Raw genomic sequence first — 8711 nt, forward strand, 5'->3', positions numbered from 1 at the left:
CAGATGTGTTCAAATAAAAAAATCTGTGCTTACTTGTTATTTTTTTTCCTTGTTCTTATTACCAACACATACGACTTGCACCAACACAGGTAAAAGCAAGGAATATTCTTCAGAAGTTTCCCGTTGCTGAATCCTGCCAATACCTGCTGTGATTCCGTTCCTATAAATAATGGGTTTCTCGTGTTATATCGTCAGATCCCAGCTGCACAAAATCCAGACTGAAAACTCAGACATTCTTAGAGATTTCAAAAAAAACTCCTAAAAAACAAGCCCCCAAATCCCAAACAAATACATACAAATTCAACTACAGATGAATATTTTCAACATTTGTGGTCAATTAATGCTTATTGTATGAAGACAAAAATGCACTCATCTAAAAAGTATTTTTGATATAGAAATATAAAGTATTGTTTAAAGCTTCATACAAATATTCTCTCAGAAATAAGTTCTCAGGATGGGGCTTCATAGTTTCACCATTACATTAAGAAAAATAAGTTGTTTGTAGAACACTATGCAGTTCATAAGTTACCAGTTATAAACTAATCCTCGATATCCAGTCCAAATCCTCAGGGAGGCTTCAAGGCAGCCACTTCTTTTTGGCAATACAGTGCTGAAAGATATATTGTTGAAAACCATAAAGCTTTGGGAAAAAATTTAGCGAACTATCTACACAGGAATGAAATGTTGAGAGCTTGGCTCATCAGCTGGGGCTTTCTGGAGAAGGAGGGGCTGCAATGTTTTGTACAGGTTAGCTAAGCAGTCTTGAAACCAAAGAGAAATGCTGTACGTGAATTATTAGAAAGGTTTTCTTGTAGTTTGCAGAGGTTTTCTTCCCAGGGATCTGTGGGTAAAGATTAGATATTAAATGAGTATAAACTGTCCTTTTGTAAGTGGTTCAGAGACATTACTATGCCAAATGAAGATTGCATTCAGAAAACATATGTATGGCTATATGTTTACAAATTCCAGGGAACTTCTGTTCACAAGGAGGGCCCATCACTTGCATACTTGGTTGTATACAAACAGCATGTACATGACACTGCACAAGCACCAAAGAGACCTTACTGTGTCAGTCTAGGTGAACGCAGAGGAATATTGCTCTTCCAGAGCACAGAGAATTACCAGAGGATTGTACCAGAACCAGCTGTCTCTACCCTCATTTCTTATCAAGGCAGAGCTCTGGCCAAAATAAAGCCTGCAGGATTTAGTAATGTAGCTAGATGCTTCCTTCTGCATTTACTGTAGGAAAAGCCAAGGCATTTTAATGAGAACACTTCAGTGGACACACAGAGCATTTCATAAACCAGTAAAAGTTTCCCAGACATAAAGAACAGTAGTAAAACAAGGTGTCCTAAACCTTTTGTTCTGGATGAAAAAGTCTTAATTGCCTTCCCTGATGCTAGGAAACAACTCCCTAAAAAGCCTGTGACGCCTTTCACGGAGCCAAGGCCACAGAGTCACCTGGATCTGAGTCAGCCTGAGCCTTTCCTTTTTCCCAAAACTTTGTACATCCATGTTTGCTTACCCGACCAACCCATGGGGCCAGCTGCTGTGGACCATCCTTTGGAGGTGCAGCAGTGTTGCCTACAGCCACTGCCAAGGACAGCCTGGCACACTATGTATGGACTTGGGCTCCAGTGCAGACCAAGCCAAAGTGCCCTTTAACAGGATGTTCTTGCTGTGGCTGAAGACTTCTGGGTGCTGCTATAATACAAATGGTCAGATAGACTGAGACTGGCACCTTGGCTTGAAATATAAATATTGGAAGTGACATGATAATTTTGTCATGTTAGCACCTCAGCTAGGCATCAGAAGAAAAGAAACCAAAATCCTAGAGCTGAGCAGTCCCAGAAGCTGCAGAACCTGGAGTCAGATCTGAAGTTTATGGCAGTGTGGGTTCCGTACACAACTTACTTTTAAAAGAAGATTTATTTTTAATTGCACACTAATTCATGGAAAGACTTCAGAAAACATTTGATATTTTTGGCAAAATTCTGGTCCCACTGAAGCCAATGACAAATTGCCCAAGACTTCAATGGGACCATGCTCTAAGGCTTTGTTCCTCCCATCTCAATACAATAACACTTTTGCCAACTTTTGGTTATTACTGAAAAGAGACATTACTAACAGAAGACTATTCTGTTCATCAAATGATTGTACTGAGGAAAGTTTGATATAGTTCAGTGGCCACAGCCTTCTGAACACGAACTCAGCGGCAGTTTGCAACATGTGTTTTTTATAAATTTCTCATTCAGAAACAAAGACTGACAGTAAACCCCAAAAGCTTTGATATTTATATAAATTGCTAAATGGTTGCACTGGAAAGTACATTTCAATTAATGTGTCACAGAACATCACAGTTGTTTGAAAGTTTGCCGACTCAACTGCCTCTAGAGCTCTATGCAAGTAGTTTGGGTTTCCCCTAAATCTGTGATATAGAAGCAGTTTGCTTCCATGAGTGCTCTCCAACAAGTGGAGATTATTTTTTTAGGTCAACTTACTTCACTCTGATCTAGAACATGCAAAACATTAGTATTTTCACCCTGTTACCTATTTCAAAGACATGACAGTATTCCCTCTTGGGTTTTATGTGAGCACTATATTCCAGTAAAACCCCTTAGTGAAATTTTATATAGATGAACTACTAACCAAACACAACTTTGCCCATTTGTGTGTTAGCTTTTGTGCTTCTTATGTACTCTGCTGCCGCCTCTAGGACAACACTGTAAAACTAGGTTTTGTTCTATGGCAAGCAGAGATTGAGGTTAAGTCTATACCTCAACTAATGCTATAGGAGAAAAACGAGACAGTTCTAGCTGGATTTTTGGCTAATTTGGGAAACTAAAATGAAAAAGTGATAGCAAGTATCAAGTTCAGTTAAAGAAAAACAGGTCTTCCCAGCAAAGACACAATTGTCCTATTTTAGTTCACTGCCTTTCCTAGATTTAGTGAATCTATTCAGCTCTTGGTTCTGTGAGCAAACAAGAAAAATCTCTTTAAAACTTACCTAACTTTCAATTTTTCCACAGGTCCAAAAGTCAAGTAGATTAGCGTGTATAGAGTGCCCCTTAAATGTCAGAAACTGCCTGTGAGCTGGGAACCAGACAATGCACTCTGGTTCTAAACCTTTGCTCTTCTAGGAATACATCAAAGTGCATTGACCAGCTTACATCCCAAAGGGTGTTTTTATTCATGGAGAGATTACAGCATGTTTCCTGGTATTGATTGGACTGAGCTGGGGGTTGGTAATCTCAGAGAGGAAGAATGGTTGTCCTTGAGTGAGAGCAAAACTCCGTGTGTCATCCCGTGCTCCTGTCACCAGCCTGCACAGGTGACCTGGAGCAGATCTTGATGGGCAGAAATCAGTGGTTAACATGTGCCAGTGTATCTTTCCTGGCAGGTGTCACTAATGCTAGTACTCAGGAGACTTAAGATAAAGAGAATTGGATAAACAGCAAGGGAAAGCCATACAAAGGTCAATTTGGACTTTGAATTAGCTAGCAGAGAGCTCATGTTACACATGAAATTCTCATTTCTCTGCAGTATTTAAATAAAATAACTACCAATCCTGAAAAAAGTCCCTTTCTGTCTGAGTTTGTCATCTCCATGGCCCCACTTGGCTGTTGAAGAGCTTCACTCTTCTGCTTGGTTGCTCTAGGCTAGTGGGACACATTCAGAGCAATGTGACCTTTTTTACCTGATTCCACAAACAAAGGGGATTTTGCCTTTATATTATAGCACATCATTGGCCAAATGATATGCAAAATTGAGTAAGACGGGAAAAAATCCACTGCTTACTGTTTTTTGGACGTGTCTTATTCAAAGATGTAAATCTGCTATGTTCATATTCAACATCGAATTGACATTTCTGTCTCCCTTCCCCCAAAGTCACAGCCAACTGCAGCAGCTGCAAAACACTATTACCATGTTAATACACCCTCACAATATTGACTCCTCTGCAAAAAACACCCACTAATTAGTAAAATTGACTGAAAAGGAAACACATATATAAAGTGTATTTCATCTACTTGTGCTTTACTCACGTGCCCTTTTGCCCTTCAGATGCTGATGTTTCCCTGACTCAAGCTCGCCTTGGCTCCATCAGTGCTCCTTGCAGCCCCTGCAACCATCTGCCTGGACTTCCAAATCCACCTCAGGCTCCCAAGTGTTCCTCTTATTCCACATAGCTGCCACTGCCACTTTTCTTCATTAAGTAGGGAGATTATTTTTTTCTTGTAACTGTTGATCCTACATGTTAAGTGACCTAAAATTAGGCTGTGATCAAAGCCTACTGAAGGAACACCATGAATTCATCTGAACCTCTATGGTCCATAGGGGTTTGGATCAGTCTCTTACAGACTCACAAGGCCTAAAATGAAGGTCTTAGTGAAGACAGTAAGTGTTTGCTTAGGCCAAAATCCCATTCTCCTCAACTTCCCAGAGGGAAGATACGCATTTATTGCACAGAAAGCAGAATTACTGAGTCGCTTCTGTAAGTGGGATTTCCCCAACGAAAACAAATCATTTATTGGATCCAACTTCCCTCAACATTCAAAACAGAAACATGTATAAATCATGCTAGCTAAAAACATGTGGAACACCTTCACATTTTTTTTACTTCTTTTCCAACAAATATTTCCTTCCTACTTTGGTCTTGTTTCAGAAACATTAAAGCCTTCATTTAAAACCAAATGAGTAAATTGCAACCATCAGAGATTGATTATGGAAAGTTATGCCAGAACTTGTTGCAGTGCAGTCACTCCACAATAAGAGATTGCTTGTGGTGCTATGCTTTTATTCCTTTTTCATTATTATTTTAAAGGAGATAATAATTTCTGAAGTCATATGGAAAATGTTTGATTAAAAATATATTTATACAAATGAGTATATTCCTAAATAATGATCTCTTCTGAAGAGGGGCAAGACCATTTTGGTTTGGATGTTTTACTTATTTATCTTTAAACTAAGGATTGTTCCTTCAGAGTTTTCCCATTACACCAAATAGTGATATATGAGCAGTATGAAAAATGAAAGCTGGCAGAAGCAGTTGAGGAAAAAGAAATCTCCATAGGAGTCTGGATACAGAACTACAATTGCTGCAAGTGATGAATGCATACCAGTGCTCTTTTCAAATTCTTGCCTTGGAAAAATATACTGGAGAAGAATATCCTAAAATGTTTCATGCATGAAATATACATTTTCCTTATTTAAAAAGTATTTAAAAATCTAGGCTTTAGGCATCTTCTTACAGTTTTACCTGCTAATAAAAAATTATTAGTATTACACCACTTTTATGCAAAGATTTTAAAGAAACTTAATATTATAAAGAAACTTAATATATACAGTGATGGAAATGCACAGTAAGAAGAAAGTCACCTCCAGCACTATTCCCAAATCTATCACAGGAAAGAGCAACCCAGTGGTCTCTTTCAACATGTGCAGAGAGAAGGACATATAACAAGCAGAGGAGGCAAATAAGAGCCAGGATTCTTTGGTCAGATTTTGTTCATTCATTTTTGAAATGGGAATAGAAACAACTTGCATCCCCTGTGTATTGCTAAAGACTTAATTATGTTTTTTTTAATGATGTTTCAATTATACTTGCATGGAACGATAACTGCATATTGCCACACACACACAATTATTCATTTGTAGTCTCGTAACACATTTCCAGTGTAGCCTTATCCTCTGAGAAATGATAGACCCCACCCTACAGAGATTACAAAAATAATAATAATTCATTATTGTTTAAAAATAAGATAATCATATCTACCAGCTGGGTAATTTGTAGGAAGCTATTTGTTGCTTTTTGTACAGGAACACTTTGGTTTGTACGTACACACAGGCCAGTTTGTGCCAAGTGCCAGTAGATGGAGCTAAAGAATACAGGCACCTTTGCAGGTTTGGGGGTCAACAGAAGAGAAATATTCCCTTCTGCTTTGTAGTTTGTACGAAGATATGAGTGCAGTTCAGATGCCATTGACTCTCAACCTGAAATCTATCCATAATGATACTGCCAAGTTAGGTCTTGGTTCTCAGCTGCACTGGAGCACCAGCTCTGCCAGCAAGTGGTAGGATCTTCATCCTCCTCTTGACTGCCATAGTCCTCTCCCATCACCCATCCAGACATCCACTGCAAGGCAGGAACTGGGTACACGAAGAGAGAAGACAATGTGGTGAACCTGGACTAAAAGCAGCCAGACCTGGGAGAGAGAGGGAAGGAATGGGGCCAAGAGGGATGACATCTGCCATCACAGAGTCTTGCAGCATTCTCACGCTCTGAATATCTGTGGTTATAATCACAATTGGTTTGTCTGGGATTTGCCCAAAAAAAGTCCAAGGAAGTCTTGAGAAAGAAAAAAAAAATCCTGTGAAAAAACTTTGGAGTTTGATATACTGCTTCACTTTATTTGAAAATTTAGTTCTTTCCAGCTAATTTTGTCAAGAGATCCCTAAATTCTAGTTTGATTACCACTGAGCAATAACACGATCACCTAATGTTGCCTCATTCCTTGGTGATGACCAGAAAGTTCATCTCTTCTCAGACATAAATATTCTGTGAAGCTTTTAGGTCAGTGCACTTCAATAAATCAAGAAAACTGATGTCTAATGCATGAGTCCTACAACTGTACTGGACAGCAATCTGTCTCCTTCCCTCTCTCTCTCTCTCTCTCTCTCCCTCCCTTCTATCAGGTGCTGATATCCTTCTGCTCTCATAATGTCCACATTGAACAAAAAGCTGTGGAACATTCTTCAAGGGAAAAACCTGAACTGAAACCCCTGTCATTCAAAGGCAAATTTTTACATATAGTTGAGGTTTCTCCTTTTCTCCTTTTTTTCTGTTTTCTGCATATAATGTTCATAAACAGAGAATACTTGTAGAAGAAAGCAAGGGGATGGCTGCTGAGTAAGATACTGTTCACTCAGTTAATTTTTAGTTTAAAACACAAGTTCATTCAAAATTATTTCAGAAGTGATTCGCTCAAACTCACAGCTTTCAAGATCTGGCTCAACAAACATCTTCCATCAAAAGCTGTTACTTGAAATTGATATGTATCAGCCTCTTCCCCCACCACAATCAGAGACACACTTCAGATTTTAAAAAGATATTTTTCTCCAAGTCATCTTGTTTATGTTAGGTTGCCCCTGTCACAATAAGAGAAATTTAGTAGAGGAAGGAAGACAAAACTTCTCCAGATCTTAGAGTGCTGATGGTGCTGGAGACCAAATTAGAGGCCACATTGGAACAACATTGGCACTGAAGAGCTTGGGGGCCTGGAGAGCTGCCTCAGTGCACCTGAGAGCAGGCTGGAGTCAGGTCCCATAGAGGTGGTCCTGAAGCTACAGTTGCCTGAGGTTGTGAAAACAAAACCAATGCTAATTTTCATTTTTGCTCAGGGTGATTTGCTTTACCTTTATGCATCCTCTTGAAGATAAATAAATGAATGAAACTGCTTGCCCCTGTCCCCGTGGTGAAGGTTTCTGCCCCTGGAGTCAGACTGTGGCCATGCACAAATTAATGTGACAGCCAGCACAACTGAAAGGAAGTAAGTCAGCACCTGCAGTGTGAGGAATCTGAGGTGGTGGTGTGAGTGGTGAGGAGCCACAAATGGTTCTGATAGCTGTGAAGAGAACTTCCCACCCACAGGCAGCTCCTCCCTCCCCTTCTCATCAGCCTTTGTGTCTACCATATGTGTCTGTCTGTTCAGCCACACGAAGTGTTTGTCTCACCTGGCAGCTGAATAAGGGCAAGAAGATTAAGTGGAGCAATTTTTAACAGGCATTTTTAGCTATATTGCTGGAGGACTTTAGGGAAAAGTTGCTGTTGCTGCTCCACATGCTGCTATGTGCTGACCCAGCTGATAGCTCTTCACAGACTGCATGAACCAAGAGTTTATTTATAGCTACATAAATGCATATAAACTTCAGTGGGCTTAAACCAGACCATGAAGAGCTACTAAAGAAGGAAATGGCAACATTTTCCAAAGGCATATCCTAGGCTATGTAGGTCTTTAAAAGCCAAAACCCAGTGTGAGATAACTGTAGACTCTTAGGACAGAGTTTTTGAAGCAACAGGTGCTAAGAGATGAGGAGATGGCACAGTAAGGGGAGTGCCTGTCTAGTAAGTGGCATAACTTGTTTGCCAATTAGGATTGAAAGAGAGTATCATACCCACATTTTCTGCTTGGTACCAAAAATTAAAAGGAGGAGAATGAAAAAGAGAAGGTTTGGTCAACAGTATCTTTTCTTTCATGGAGATGTTCCTTGCAGCTCTCTCTCTGGAAAGGTATATTAAGAAGTGCTTTTCCTCTTGCTATAGTACCTGCCTCAAAGAGATAATTAAGTGACATCCTGGTAACTGCTTATGACTACAGAAGAAGATTTTGAGTGCTGGCACATGGTGCACACTTTACTCTGGCAATTGTGCAAGCTCAGATTTATTGGGACAGTTAGTCATATCAGTCCAAAGACTGTCACATCCCGTTTTCACTAGTGTCATGTAATTAATCTTCCCCTGACTTAGAGTCAGACCTCATCATTCTAAATACCATAATAGATTTTTAAATGAGAACATTAATAACAAGGTCTCTCTATTATTTACCTTGGCTGGAGTAATGAAAGCCAAAAAGGAGATGGCTACTCCCAAGGGCAGGCGAGGAGAGGCGTAAGAAGGAAATGAAGGTTGTTGACCTTCCTGTAGAAGAACCCAG

Source organism: Acanthisitta chloris, unplaced genomic scaffold (assembly GCF_000695815.1).
Source record: "Acanthisitta chloris isolate BGI_N310 unplaced genomic scaffold, ASM69581v1 scaffold4804, whole genome shotgun sequence".
NCBI lineage: Eukaryota > Metazoa > Chordata > Aves > Passeriformes > Acanthisittidae > Acanthisitta > Acanthisitta chloris.